The sequence below is a fragment of the Pyrgilauda ruficollis genome, unplaced genomic scaffold (assembly GCF_017590135.1).
Source record: "Pyrgilauda ruficollis isolate IOZ18807 unplaced genomic scaffold, ASM1759013v1 scaffold158, whole genome shotgun sequence".
NCBI lineage: Eukaryota > Metazoa > Chordata > Aves > Passeriformes > Passeridae > Pyrgilauda > Pyrgilauda ruficollis.
The window spans coordinates 208,960-224,693 of NW_024514543.1; the positions used below are offsets into that span (position 1 = coordinate 208,960).

The 15,734-nt window shown below is 43.0% G+C and overlaps 1 protein-coding gene across 5 annotated transcripts in view; it reads left to right on the top strand.

Annotated features, from left to right (window-relative positions):
• Window positions 1-15,734, top strand: part of PAK1 (p21 (RAC1) activated kinase 1) — a 101,845-nt gene that overhangs the window by 48,232 nt on the left and 37,879 nt on the right. Inside the window, exon 2 of one of the 5 annotated variants that reach the window (XM_041461909.1) lies at window positions 4,247-4,325. The exons of 3 other annotated variants lie outside the window; for them this stretch is intronic. The gene's annotated coding sequence lies outside the window, so the exon portion shown is untranslated. Of the gene's footprint in view, window positions 1-4,229; window positions 4,326-15,734 lie in introns of those variants that run through there. One more of the 5 variants, XM_041461907.1, reaches the window with a different exon arrangement.

Consider the following 15,734-nt stretch of genomic DNA (forward strand, 5'->3'; position numbering starts at 1 on the left):
AAAAACAACATATTACTCTACCACTCTCTCCTCTGAAATTAAACGTGTCAAGCAAATTGCTGAAACAGTAGATGGAAACTTGGCAATTGTGTTTGTGTGGCAATTTGATTCTGTTCTCCCAAAATACCTCTGGAGAGCATCCAACTGTAGCTCTGCTCTGATCCCAAGACTACCCTGCAGATGCCCTGAGCACAGACATGTCAGCAGCAAGCTCTGGCGGTCTGATCTGTGTAGTTGCTAGAAAGCTTCAAAATCTGGTCTGATCTCAGAGGGCTTTCCATTTGGGAACGGAACTGATACCATGCCAATTTTAACTCTGGAAGAGGAAGGGAAAATATAAAAGCTTCAGAGAAGCAAGTTTTTGTCTAGACTGTGGAGCCAGCTGGGTGTCTTGTTCTGTCTTGTCAGGCTGCCTTCTTGTTTGGGGCTGTGTCTGAGTGGCTGACAAGTGCATTAACTCTGGGAAAGTAAACCCACTTTTGGTGTGGCAAACGAAGCCTGGTCTTCCATGACCATCCTCTGCCACAGTTGTTTCAGCACTGCTTTGCTGACCCATAAAAATGCACGATCTTCTCTCCTTGTCCTTTCCCAGTCATCCTTTGAAAAGCTGTCCTCTGTTTTTGCCTTAAAAAGTACTTTTGAAGTGAAAGTTCCCTTTTGTTCCACTGACTATAAAGTGTGCATGATAATTACAGGACAATTGCTGTTTTAGCTGAGATACTGAACTTTCTGCAGGACAAAACCCTGTTCCAAGCAGGAACAGTTCAACTTCTCTCACTCAAACAAACCCCAGAGGCCAGGAACGAGGAATTTCCTCAGTTTTGTGCTCAGCAGTGGCAGTGGTATCTGTGTGGATACAATTTATTGCACTGTAAGTCACAGTTTAGTGGCCTTGCACGCCATAAATGCTGTTTCATGCTGGTGTGTGGTTTTCAACAGTATGGCAGAGAATTACTTAGGCCTTTTAATCTGCATCGTTCGAGAAGGCAGTACTTTAAAAATGTGATTATGATATCAAGGGTTTGTGAAGTGAAGGGCGGAGAGGCTTTTGCTGCTCCAAAGTTTTCCTGTCTAGAGAATGTAAGTCATAAGCATGACAACTATGGGATTTTTTTTTTTTTTTTCTATTTGATCTGGTAGGGTTTTTTTATTCTTTGAGTCAGGCTTTTTTCCTTCTCCTGCATTTGGATCCTCTTAAAAATGACTAGTTTCAGGGAAAAATGCAAGCCTACCAAATAACCTGTGGAAGTCTTCTGTCATTTGCTAACTAATTACTGCTTTTAGAGTGGTACTTTTCTTGTTTCTTCAGCAGTGTGTCTGCTTAGCTGTGCTCTTGCTCCAAAATGAGTCATGTTTCAGTCTCCGAAAGCCCCACTGTCCTTGACTGTCTTTTAAATTTTTTTTTATCATTTGTTTGGGTTATTTTCCGTTGGTTGCTGTCAGGGAGATGCTGCGGTAGCTGAAGAGGCCGTTCCTCTTACCTGTTGTGTCCCAGTTGCTGCATTAGTTATTTACAAGGATACAATCTGACTTGCACCATAGGTGCTGACTCTGTCTTGTGCAAAGCTCTGGTGCCTCCAGGGATCCAAATAAAGGATCTTTTAAATAATTGGATGCTACAGACCCTATGCTGTTGTCTGTAAAACCAGGGGCTTTGTGCAGGACCCAGGCGCCCCATTCAGAGCAATGATAGTGTACAAAGCCTTTGGCCCCTGGAATCCCTGAGTTCCTCAGCTCCCTGCAGGATCAAGGCCAGGTTGGGTTGAACAGGGCTCGTAGACATGTTTCCCTCAGGAGAAGCCCTCAGCTCTGGCACATACGTACCTGGTCAATATTTGCTCAGTTAAGAGTGGCACAGGGATGGGAAAGTTCATCAGCCAGTGGTAAACTGGTTTCCTGAGCATCAGTACCATTAGACTTGGGTTCAAAGGCACTGTCTGGGCAGAAACTGGCCTCTCAGACCTCAGTGCCTCCTGTCTGTAAACCCACCTTATCCCAGGTCATGCTGGGGATGGCAATAGCTATTTTAGGGCAGTTCTGGAGGTATTGGGTGCTGGAAAAAAGTTCTAGAAAAGCGTCTGAAGGTGGGGGTATTATTGCACAAGTTAAATGATACCCTGGATGGAACTGCTTTATGGTTGGGTTGTTTTAAAGTGTGGTTTATTTAGCATTGAATAGCTATCAGAGAGGTGTTTTTAGCCACTGCTTTTAAAATCAGCATGCTAAGCCCCCTTGGAGTTGTGAGAATATGTGCATATGCAGACTGGTGTTGGTTGAATTCAATTGTTACAAAACACACCCTTGGAAGCCTCATCTGGGATGGTGTTGGCATGTCCCTCACATTTTGCCAGTTTTCAGAAGCTGTCAGGTAGTACTGTGTGGGAAGTGTTACAGGGATAAATCCTGAAATCCTAATTTGGGCTAAACTCCCACTGTTTTCAGTGGGTGGCTTGCTGGCATTAAGGACAAGTACCCCTCAGCTATTACAGATGACCTTTCTGTCCTTTAAAAGTCAAGGAGACTGAGACTTGATGCCTCTATCTTGTACTAGAGATCAAACTGCAGGATTGCAGCCCTTGAAGTTTGCACGTGTGCTGAGATTTGTGAACAAGAAGTTGGTTAACCAAAAACATTTCCAGTAACTGTTCTTTAGATTCTCAGTAGTGCTGGTGAAATGCCAGAGATCTGGAAACAGAAATTAGCTGGTGATTTAGAACAGTGCATGAAGAAGACATTAATTCTGTAGAGGAAACGCTGATGTTCTGAAAACTCTACTTTTCATAAATGGAGAATATATAATCCCATTATTTTTATGTATTTTAAATTGAAAAATTTAAATTCTTTCAAATTACCAGCATAAATTTATTGAAATTGTTTGCTCAGATAACTGATTTTTATTTTTTAGGATGTTTCTATGAAATTCCTGCAACATTTGTCAGTATATTGCTTTCCACCAAAATTGAATTAAATGTATTTTAGAAGTCAAGAGTCTGAAAGCAGGTACCTGAACTTCCTGACTATCACCAAGTGATTAAGATCATAAGTTGTTCTGGCTTCATCTCTCTCTATGCAAGAAAGAGGGAAGATGATGTATTTGTGTTGGCAACACTTAAGAAAATCAAACAATATTTCAACAGTAAAAAAGAAAAAGGCCCAAATCCCTTCAGAAAATGTTCCTGTGCAAACCTTAGCTGGCAGAAGGTCTTACCATCTGAAGAGCTTCTTTCCTGCATCTCAGTGGAGCATCAAAATTCAAGTCTGACTGAACCCAACTTGATGTCAGCCTCAAATGTTATGCAAGGGCATCCCAAGAACTTGCTCATTTGCGGCTGAGGCTCTGAAGCCCACATTGAGTTGTTTTGCTTGCCCATTTCCCCTTAGGTGGTCACTGCCTGTTCATACTTCAAGCTCAGGAGGGCTCTTCTGTCCCATCACTGGGACTGCCCCCCTTTACCTCTGAGTTCCTGCTCTGGATTGTGTGCACAAACTCTTTTTTCTTTTTTTCTCTTCCTGAGAATATGTTTCTTGTGCTAGCTGAAGTTGCAGAAGCACTTGGAAGGGATTCATCTCCTACTGTGTGCTCTGTAACTACCTGAATTGCCTTTCCTTTAAACAAGTGATTGACTGACAGGAGGAGGGTCAAGCAGACAAGAAGTACTTTGGCTTTGTCCCCCTCTTGTGCCTCCAAGATCACAAATGAGGTCTGTGAGAACTGGGACAAGAGCTGGCATCTCCCAAGTGCAGGAACTGTACTCCACATACTAAAATTCATAATGAGGGTGTTATGGTTCTGATCCCAACTCTTCTGCTGGTTTTCTGCTCAAGGTTGTCACAACCACTTTTAATTTGTCTTCACCACTAAACTGGGGGCTTGGATACTGAGGAGTGAAAACATGTTTCAGACAAGTAGTCTGAATGATGTTGTGTATCTCTTTCCTTTAAAGCCTCCCTGTCAGTTTGTGTGGCTTGTAATTGTGGAATTGTAGGTTGGCAGGAACCTCTGTGTGGATAGTCTAGTCCAATTCCCCACCTCATGTGGTGGCAGCTGAAACAGTCAGCTCAGTGGCATGTCCAGTGGGGTTTTGAGCATGCCCAAGGATATAAATTCCCATTATCTTCCTGAGCAACCTGTGGTTTTCTGAGTTCTGTGCTTTTGTGTCCATGTCCCCTCATCCCCACCCAGAAAAAAGTGTGGTTTTGTTGTGGGGCTTGTTCTTACATTTAAATAGAATTTCCTGTGTTTCAGTTTGTGCCCACTGACTCTTGTCCTGTTGCTGGATACCACCAAGAGGAGCCTGGTTTCATCTTCTTTACATCTCCATCAGGTATTTATGCACATTGATAAGATCCCTCTGGACTTTTTCTTCTGCAGGTTGAAGAGTCCCAGCTCCTTCAGCCTCTCCTTATATGCCAGATATACCAGTCCCTTAATTGTCTTTGTGGACCTTTGCTAGACTCTCAGCAGTGTGTCCATGTCTCTGTTGTACTGGGGAGGGAAGGACTTGTCCCAGCACTCCAGATTTGTCTCACCAGCCCTGAGCAGAGGGGAAGGATCCCCTCCCTTGACCTACTGGAAGTTGTTTTTCCTCATGCAGCCCACATGCTGTTGAACTTCTTTGCTACAAATGTGCTTTGGAGGCTCATGGCCAACTTGATATCCCCCAGGATTCTCAGGCCTTTCTCTGCTTTTTCTGCTTCTTTTCTGCCTGTTGGCTCTCAGTGTGTGCTCCTGAGCAGCAGGGCTTTGCATTTTCCTTTGTTGAACTGCAAAGGTTGGTGTTGGCCCATTTCTGCAGGCTGTCCACATCCCTTTGAGTGGCAGCAGGCCTGCCTGGTCTGTTGGCCACCACTTCCAATACTGTATCATCTTCAAACTTCCTGAAAGTGGATTCTCTGCTGCCACCCGTAATCTTTCCTTTATAAAGAATTTAGAGCCCTGGGCAAAGTGTTTAATGACTCAAATCTCTCAACAGTTCTAGAAAGTACATTGCTGTTCACTTGGGAAAATCAGACAGAGATGAGGCAGCTTCACTAGCACTAACAGGACATTAAATGCTGTGCCTTGTAGTAAAGGACTTAATTATTATTATTTAGGACTTTCATTCCTCGAATCTCTGATACTTCATGCAATACCGGCTCTTGCCCTTTGCTAACACCATAGCAACTTGCTATAAATGTCACTATATAATGTGGCTTGTAGGCCAAAAGCTGGACAAGGAATGCTTTCTAGGGCAGGAAATCCATGGGGGCAGTAAAAATAGAATAAGGGACAAGTCCTACTGTTATTTTATAGTATTGCAAAGTGATTTTTCTTTTTCTCTCCAAAACTGTGCCCTGGAGGAAATAGAGGCATCAACTGAAATTCTCTCAATGCTTTATCTATATCCCCCTCCCCCAAAACCTACATCCTAGGCACAATCTAAACCTTTGGGCTAACAGATGGTGTTGAGAGGGGGAGGGAGGGGGAACAATTTGCATCTAAATAGCTGAAATAAGAAAGGGTCATGTCCCACAGACCAGCCCCACTCACCTGCTGTTCAAATCCCCCTGAGAAACAGGGAAACACGCTTGGTTTTTTAACGTCTGCGTCATCTGTACTTGCTCTCTGGAACTTTCTGCCCTGAAAAAGCTGCAATCCTCTGCATCGTGCTGTATGGATTCTGTTCTGCCCCCAAAATGACGAACTTTTAAGGCTTTAGTTCTTTGAATGGATTTGACAGCTGTGTCACTCCTGTTCAGCCCTCCCATCAGAGTGACTGCTGCTGTTGGTTAGTGCAATTAGCACAAGCACTAATGATACAGAAAAGGTTCAGAGCAAATATTACCTCTCTGTCAGCTTGCTACTCTCATGGCTGCCTGATTCCACCTTCAGAGGTGCCCTTGCCATATGGTCCTGTGGCCTCTTGACGCAATATTCCATGCTGGGTTTGTGTGTGTAGGTGGGATGGGCTTTGGCTCTAGTGACCGCCAGGCTGCAGCCCAGTGGTGATCCTGATCCTGCAGGACAGTGGCATGGAGTTGAATGCCTGTGCTTAATCCTGCAGGCATGCAAAGCCAAGTTGCTCTGGCTTCCTGACTGTATCCTGTAAGGATTTCTCGGGTTTAAGACCTTGCTGCTTTGTAATGATTTTGTTTTGGAGTGTAAGGGTCATTTGCCCACTTATGTTACACTTTCATGGAGACTACTCTGGGTCTACCTCCCTGTCCTGTCCTGGCAGCAAGAACTGTGCTTTCGTCTCTTCAGGCAGAGTTTCTCAAAGTTTAAGGCTGTGGAAAGCCTGTAATAAGGAAAACCTCCCCAGTTCTTCATAATCATGTACACATTCACCACCCTGAAACAGTAATAGTTGCTTCTTAAAGCTCATAAGCTTTTGGAGGTCTATTACTCACTTAAGATAGCTGCCTTCGAAACCACCCTACCTGATTTCCCATGGATATTTGGAGAGGCAAGATGGCTTCGCAATGAAGTTTAGTCTTAGTACAAAACACCAAGATGAGCAAAACCTGATTCTACCCATCAGTTCCTTGGACTTCCACACTCAAATGCTAAAAATAAATAATGTGACAATAGTCCAGGTGGTTCAGTAACTGTATTACTTTTGTCTGTTGACAACATCTTCTTTACTTCCCAAGAAGCCAGAGGCATTGAAAGGTTGAGTTTGGCAGACTGGAAGGCTCTGCAGGATAAGGAGTGGTGCAGATGATGTCTGGGGACTCATCAATGTCTTCTGTGTGTTGATCTGGTAGAATAAAATGTCTGCAAAGGAGGATTTCTATTTCTGGAATTGCAAGACCTTGAATCTCCTTTCTTCAGCACAAGCCTGGAGGGAATTGGTGAGGTTCACCTTTGCTAAGCTCCTGGGTCCTCCCTCCCACAAGTGTCTTGGAAGAGGAAATGGCCTCAAGAAGTGTCTTCGTTTTTTTCTCATTTAATTCCCAAGTATATTTCAGTACTGTGGGTAGTAGTGGTTGATGTGCATTAGGGCAACATGGATCTGGGCAACAGCCTTGTTTACATGCCTCTGGGGAATAAGTTTACTTATTTTATAATTTAACATAGATTCCAGTTAATGGAAACAAGATCCGGTGTATGAATGCTTACAAAAATAACTAGGCAATGCACAATACCAAATTATATTGTTTTAGAGTGGTCTGTGGTACTTTATAACTTTCCACAACTGTTTTTCTTTTAAGTACTTTGTCACTTGAGGATAACTATGTTTTATAAATGGTTATATCACATGATGCACACCCACTGTCTGGGAGTAAACAAAATAAGTAAGTTAACTGGGGTGGTGTGGGTTATATACACACATAAATCTGTGTGTATGTGTGTGGATATACATGGTTATACATCCACACTCTCTTCTGTAGGACAGACCTCTGCCCTGGTCCTTCTGTCCCCTTCCCCAGTTCAGTGATGCAGGCAGGTGACTGTCTCTGGCAGCTGTGCTGCTGGTCTTTGCTGTGGATAAAATGCTTGTCATGCAGCAGGGCCCCACAGACCATGTAAGAGCAAATCCAGAAATGAAAGATGCTATTGGAAATATTTATTTTCTGTGGTTTTTAAAAACAAGACCATGGAAATTGTGCAGCTGTAGCAGAAGTGTGTGTTACTTTTTGACAAAGGAGGCAAAAGGGGGAAATATGAGGAATTAGGTGCCCTTTGAGGTGAGGTTTGCAGGTAGTGGGATGAAGACTGGGAAACTGGATTTCACAGACTCCTAGAATGGTTTGTGTTGGAAAGGACCCTAACGATCATCCAGTTTCAACCCCTTGCCGTGGGGACTGCCAGGTTGCTCAAAGCCCCATCCAACCTGGCCTTGAAGACTTCCAAGGATGTGATATCCACAGCTTCTTGGGAAGCCTGTTTCAGTGCCTCACCACCATCACAGGAAAGAATTTCTTCCTAGTATCTGATCTAAACCTGCCCTCTGTCTTATGGCCATTCCCCCTTGTCCTGTAACTCCATGCCCTGGTCCAAAGTCCCTCTCCACCCCTATTGTAGCCCCTTCAGGTACTGGCAGGTGCTCTAAAATCTCTGTGGAGCCTTCCCTTCTCCAGGCTGAACAATGCCAGCTCTCTTAGCCTGTCTGCCTAGCAGAGGTGCTCTGGCCCTCTGAGACTGTTTCTGGTCTCTTCCAATTTTGCTCCAGCAGGTCCATGTCCCTCTAACACTGAGGTCCCCAGAGCTGGATGCAGCACTCCAGGTGGGGTCTCACCAGAGTGGAGCAGAAGTGGAGAATCCCCTTCTTCTACCTGCTGGTCACAGTGGCCTGAGATGTAGGCTGCTTTTATTTTAGCAGGTTTCTTTTTGTTTCTTTTATTAAGTGGCTTACCAAGTGGCTGACTGACATTGGAACATTTATTTCTGTATCTTCTCAAGCTCTCTCACTGGAAGAGGAATTTGCTGTACAGAAAGGATCATTCTGGTAGTCTACAGTGTTACTTCAATCACTTCCTCTGCGTGGAACAAAAATACTAAAGAAAAAGATGTGCTGGATTGGAACCATGCCTAAAACATTTCTGGGTGTAATGGGATTATTTTACTTATTTTTAATTAAAATAGAGTTCTAACTAGATTGTTTTGAGCATACATATGGCTCTGGTTTGTTGTTGTTGGTCTAATTGCCTCCTAAATTAAAGATACCAATATTCTAATGCACCTTCTCCCTTGGGATACTGGCATTAAAAGAGGATGTGGAATGCTATGTAAATGATTTACAGGCATGCAAGATAGAAAATGGTCTTTAAAGGCATTAGCCAAAACTTAGGTTTTCCCTTTACCTGTGATGTCTTGACAGAGAGACTGATGAATTGTTATTTTTTGATAGGTATTTATTTCTCTGTCCTGACAGGTCTTTTAAATGGTTAGAAATGTAGTCTGAGAAAAATGCCAATAATCTCAGCCTTTGAGGAAGAAGCAGTTAATGAATCTTCAGGGAAATACCCAGAGTCCACATGCTCTGTGGGGAAGAAAAGGCTGGGAGCCAGTGGACCAGGGGTTGGAGACAATACATCATCTCAGATCTAAGATGGAAGCTGTCTGCTGACAACACAAGATACTAAAATGACAGAATTACAGGCTTATTTGCTTAGGACTACTTTTTGAGAGCCCGTTTTAAAAAGTCATGATTTGGGATTTGAGTACTCTACTTAAGATACCTTGGTTACATTTTGTCAGAAATAAAGCATTATCTTTTTTCAGACTTTTAATTATCTTTACGAATTGAAACCCTTTGGGGAAGTTTTACCGGTGTGGGATGTAAACTCAAACCACGCTGTAAGTTTAAAGAATATATATTAGGCTCAAATCCAATGTCTTATTTCAAAGCTAAAACGGACCTTACAAAGTAAGAGGCCACAAGTTTAGATGTCTGTTTTATAACATTTTAATAGAGTCACAGAGTCTGACAAAACTTTTGTCAATGTAGAATATTTAAGCTCCTCAGATAAAACTAGATGTACATTGAAGAGTGTTCACAGGAAAACAAGAGTTATTTCCAGCCTGAAGAGATTTTTCTTAGAAATAAAAGCAGCCAAACATGCCAGGTATGTTGGGAGGCTGTGAATGAACACCTGCAAATACCAGTGGTAGAAGAATAAGCAGGAATAGAACAAAAAGTTGGATGGGGCCCTGAGCAACCTGATCTGCTGGGAGGAATTGCTGCGCATGGCAGAGGGTCTGGACTTAGTTGATTTTGAAGGGCCCTTCCAACCCAAGCCTTTTCTATGATTCTGTGAATACTTGAGCCAAAAGAAACAACTGAAAAGAGTGGAAGAAGCAACCTCATACTTGCAAAGGAGACAGTTCACTTAAGCTCTGTTGTGGTCATGTTCTGTAGTGGATTGATTTGGAGGATCTCCTTTCCCCCAGCAAATGTATTTTACTTCACTGAATCCCTCTGCAATGCGTGTAACAGGAAAGATGGAGTTAGTGCAGGTTATGCCACAATATGAGTATGAATTCTTAGTAAAGAAGAAGGCAGCACTTGCCTGGGAAAAGTATAAATGGCATAAAGTGAAGGGGGAAAAATTGCTTTGGGAATGCATCCCCATGCATTGCTCCTGGGTGTGCTTAGGAACCAAACCTGGGATTTCTTGAGAGCTGTGCAATAGCTGTTTCCAAAACTGACTGCCCTGCTCATATCTGGAGTATTTTTAGCAAACAGAGCTGTTACTGTAGAGGTGAGAGGTGAAATTATGGTGTGCTAGTTACAGAATTTAAAGTATCCTTTGATATTCTCTTGCCTTGGATAGGAGAGTGTGGTCAGGTAACCTGAGGTGGTGCTGGGTTTGTGTGGCCAAAACAGTGAGAGAGCTTTGGGTTGTGGGTAGGCACCATATCTCTATGACAGCCTCCTGTAAACATTCTTGACTCTTAATTGCTGAAATTAGGGGAGGATGATCAGAAAACTGCACCTGGACTTGCTGCATGCTGTGCTGTCCTAGTTCATATGCTGGTGGCCTTAGGAGCAAGTAGCTGTAGGACTTGGGCAAGGTGACTTAAAGCAATGGGAGGGAATACTGTACTGAACAAAATGCCTTAACTCATACAACTTCCTAGAGCATCTGCCTTTGGTTGTTGTCTTCGTTTTGGAAATGGGTTGAGTTTTATCTACCAGTTGGCCAAGTTACAATATTGTCTATAGAGCTTCTTGTCTGCCCAGTAGTGGCCATAAAAAGATTTTTAGCATTTTAACTACACAAAGGACAAACTACAACCTGACAAAGCAGTCTTGAGATGAATAAAACATGCATACTGGCAATCCATCGTCATCCATCCATCAGTGAAATCCCAATTCTGCTGAATGTGCAGTTTGTATTGTCACTAATTGTATGATGTAGATGCTTGTCCACTGGGAATTGGATGGAAATTAGCAAGTCACTTGTTTCAGATGCTGACAGGGCTGTGAATGGGAGCTCAGTCCGTCTCCTCTGGGTTGGCTTTTATGGCTGCAGTGCTGCTGCTTCTTGAGAAAGAATGAGTTTTAAATAGGTAGCAGTGAAGATCCATGCATCCTACTGGAAGCTGCTTAGGTCACCGTAGCAAGAACAGAGGGTAAGAAGATCTGTGCCCCAGAAAAGCCTTGCTCAAAGATGTTGAGGAAAACCTTGCCTGCTATATCTAGCCTTGCAATTAACTCCTACTCCTAATTACATAGTGCCTTAAAATGGGCCTGCCACTGTAATAAATGATGTTGTTATACTTCTTTTTGTTCAGTGGAGTAAAAATAGTTCACTTGGCTCATGGGCTTTATTTAACTGAGCGCTAATGCAGACTTGGTTGTAGTATATTGCAGAAACAGCAGTTCCTTTGTGCCAGTCCTATACAGCTTTCTTTTCTCTACTGACATACAGTAAGTATGATTGGAATCTGAGTAAATCATGTGATAAAAGGCTTGATGGTGCTTCCTGAAAACAAACTGCTGCTCATTAAATTAAACGATGATGATTCTTAATGGGCTAGTTAGTGCTCTGCAGTGCATTTGGTACAAGTAAGGAAGTGTAGGGATGTGAGACCTTGCCACTATGGCTCCTCCTGTATGTTCTGGAATCATAAAGCAGGCAGAATAGGGAGTTTTGCTAGGTAGTGTACAATTATAAACACAGAGGTGGTGTTCTTGCAGCAAAGAAGACTACTGTGACAGTTTAATTAGGGTAGAAACCGCAAGCCACCTAAGGCTTTTTCATTTTGCCTCATAAGTGAACTGCTCATAGAGCATTTAATGGATTGCACTTGAAGGAGTAATCATTGTAAACCTGAAGCAGATTTATGTGCGGTTCTCAAATTTCTTGTCTTCACTGATATTAAATTAGCTCTTGCAGCACTGGGTATTTGATGGTGCTTGTCTCTAAGTTCAGTTTGTCTACAAAAACCTCATATTTGATGCAGAGCTTATCCTGTCTTTGGAGAACTATTCATTCTCCCCTCTTTTCCCAGCTTTGAAGAACCAAAACTTTTAACAAAGCAACATGAAACGGAACCAATCTTTGTGTTTTTATTTAATTGAAATCTACTGCCGGTATGAAAATCCTGGCTAGCAATTAAGGGAATGTGACAGCTTTGCCAGTCATTACATAAATACTATGGAGCACTGGGCTTCCTACTGTCATTAGCTGCAATGAGCACAATGGAGCTATACACAGGAGCAAGAACTACTCTGATGATAAATGTTTGCATTTCCAATTAGCACTGAACTGTTGTGGCATTTTCCCCTCAGTCTAATTGAGGGTCTTGGGTGGTTTCATTCACTAATGATAATTGGGTTGTCTTCTTGCTCTTTACTTTCCCAGCAGCAAAGGAGTTGAATGAGTTTTGCTTTTAAGAACATTGGTTTCCTCCTTGCAGGTCTCTGTGTCTTGGTGTTTCTTCACCTCAGAAAAAACTCAGCTTTTACAGGTTAATGTAAACTTTTATCTATTTATGTACTGTGGCTTTTTTTGCTAACCACTGCATTGCAGTGTCCTCTGTGCCTGTGGGATGTCGTTGACTTGATCTGACAATGTTCTCGTTTTCTTATATGTTTCTTACCCCCACCCCCACTGCTAAATGACAGATCTCTGGATTTAAAAAGGTGCAGTTTTTGCAAATGCTAACATTTGCAAAACATGTATTTAAAGTGTGAATACATTGTGCTGGGAATTATTCCACATTAGGAGATAGCAGGGCTTAATTCTGAGCCCTGTGCTCTATGTCCATCTTCCTGCATTGGAAACTTTTGAATGGAATAATGATTAATGATTTGGCTGCTCTCAGTTGCTGTTGCTGCTAATGTGTAGTTAGGACTCTGAGCCAAGTAACTTAGGAAAGAGTAGTGGGGGTGGGTTTAACTGTGTGCATTAATATATTCTCTTTATGCTGCATCTAGTCGTTTCCTCTGGAGCACAGATTTCCTCCAGGAAACCTGCTTATATGGGCTTTTGGATATGCTTTAACATAAGAGGCCTTTATTTTTCCCACCCTGCTTAGCAAGCTCCGACTCCAGCGACTGCTTTGACTTGTGTGGTTGAAGCCCTGCCCTCCTGTGAGCGAAAGCAGAACCGGAGCCAAGGCTGCTCTCTGCTGTGCTGGAAAAGGGAGCCTGTCCTGACATCTGCAACAGCAAACTTGCTTGTTCAGGCATGTAGCTGGGGGAGGGGAGGCAGCTCTTCTGGAGATGAGGAAACAAGGAGGATGATTTGTGGGCTGAGAACTTTTAAAAACTATATTCTTGGTTCTTTCTGTTGCAGCTTGGATTTTTTTTTTCCTCCTTGAATATGGATGCAATTTATTTCTCTTGGGCTGTTTAAAAGCGCTGTTAGGAGCGGGTAAATGCTCTGTCAAAATGAGGAGGCTGCTGCCCAGAGATGGGATCAGCCAGAGCTGATCCCTGCAGTTCTCCAAGTTTGAGTACTGGAGCACAATTAAGGGGAATTCATCACATGTTCCAGGTACTTGGGCATAGCTGGCATTGATTGTGAAGTGGTTATTGTTTGGCATGGCCATTTATTTGTGCAACAGCTGAAGCCAAGTCTAAACACGGCAGTTTAAGCTGGCATTGCCTCTCTGTGGTTTTGGATTCAAGCCTAATGTGGTGGAAAGGGCTTGACCTGCCTCAGTGCTTCTGAAACCCTCAGTGTGCCTGGGTTACTGTCACAGTGGTCATGCATGGGCCCACACTGTGGAAGCTGCTGAACATTGGGCCTTGATTCTTTCAAGCAAAACAGAAAGAAGCTTCCTTGACTTGAATGAAAGGAGAACTCTGTTGCTAGGAATCGAGTGGTTATAATTAGTCTGTTCTTCTTTAGGAGCGTATCTGTGCGGTAGGATGGGTTAGCATGGATATCTGCCCAGGGAGAGGTTTTGCAGCTCTCCTGCCCACTACAGTGATGTCCACGTCTTCCTACAAAATCTGGGCTGGGGAATCCCACCTTAGCATTAGCCCAGATTGTTGGGGTTGAATTAAAGGCTTTTTTTAAAAGGACAATCCAGACTTTTGGCTTTTAAAATTCCAAGCCGTGTGATTGCCCAGCTTTTCCTGTTGAGTTGTAAGTGGTCAGTCATCCTTTATGTCTGGCACTATGGAAATAATGCTGGCAGTGGAGCAAGACTGCAACTGGTAGTTGGCCATCTGCCATGAGAGTGTCTCCCTTCCCCCTCCTCACACCCACCCACCTACCCACCCACCCGTGCTGTAGCAGTGGATGCATTCTCTTCTACGTGTATGCTGATGTTGAGAGATTATTCTTTCATTTAATTTAGAGATTTCATCTGCGTCTTTAGGTGTTGGCAGCACCTGCAGGGATCTAACAGGTAAGTTCTAAAAAGACGTCACAGCAAACACTGTTGTTTTGTAATTATTTATTTGAACTTTATGCAAACCTGTTGTTTAGTCTGTTGGGGGTTTGTGTTGTTTGTTTATCTGTTGTTATTTTTGTTGTAGTTTACATGTAAATGCAGGGTCTGGGTTGGTGCTTTGCTGGTCTTTGGCTTTTTTGGTTTAATTGGCACATATACACAGAGTCCAGATGTGCAGTAACTGGTTGGGGAGACAGCTCCGTGCTAGGGTTTCTGAGGGTTTTTTTAATCACCTCTAAATGCAGTGATTGGTCTTTCCTCCCTCAGAGTGTGTGTGTTGCAGCTGCCTTTTTTGTGACACCATGTGTTCCAGGTCCCATCTGCTGTTGGGTGGAGGAAGAAGACACCTCTTGCCTCTTTTTCAGGTGGAAGGCGTGGGGTGCCTTTCCTTCAGCGTGAGACTGGTGTTTGAGACTTAGTCCCACGTAAAGTAATAAAAAACCAATGACTGTCTTTTCATCCTGTGTGGAAACCCAGCTGGTAAACTCTGATGTTACTTTTTCTGCTGGGATTTGCATGGAAGCGTGACACACAGGGAGGGAATCTGCTGCTTGCAATGTGTTTGAACAGAGCAGGGCACAGCCTGTGCTCTTTCTCACCAGGGCAGTGTGAGGGTGAAGGAGGTGATTTTAACTGTGTGTGTGCGCACACAAGCTATTTCTAGCCATGGGGTGGAAGGATGCAGGGATACTGGTGCAGAGGTAAAACACTTGTTGTGATCAGGATCAACTCAATTAAAGGTTAAGACTCTTTTTTTTTTTTTTTTTTTTTTTTTTGGGGTGAGCAAGACACCCTTTCCTCACCCTGCCAACAATAGAATACTATTGTCTTGCAAAAATATGAGATTTCCTTTTGGTAGTAGGCAGAGGGGAAAGAGCAGTTGCTGAGCATCTTCCTCCTCCCTGTCTTGTTTAATATAGTTTATTCTTCTGTAAGTTGTAGTGAGTAACTTAAAGCTACTCTCTTGCCAGACTGCATGAATTATAGATGTCTTTTATGAGTTTTCATGTTGACTCCTGCAATTAATATGCATTGGATGTAGTTATCTGTATGGCATCTACTGTAGTGTAGGTTTCAGCCTTTCTGACTTTTTAATTGCTTTCTGTTTTAGCAATCAGTCATCTGTCTGTCTTGCTAAGGAATGCAAAGAGAGCACAAGCGGCTTGATAGAAACTTAGAGTTCAGTGTGGAGCAGCAGGTTTTAAATGATGTGCTTAAGTTAAGTGGAAGGAAAAATGACATACATAGAGGGTCTTTGTTCTCTCTTTTTTTTTCTGCTTGTGTGTGTGCTACAGCAGGGTCAGAATGTCCCACCTACTTTTGGGTCCCACTCTGCGAGGTGAATGTCTCAGGAGAATGTACTATAGTTTATGCCTGTAGTTTAGGCATAAAC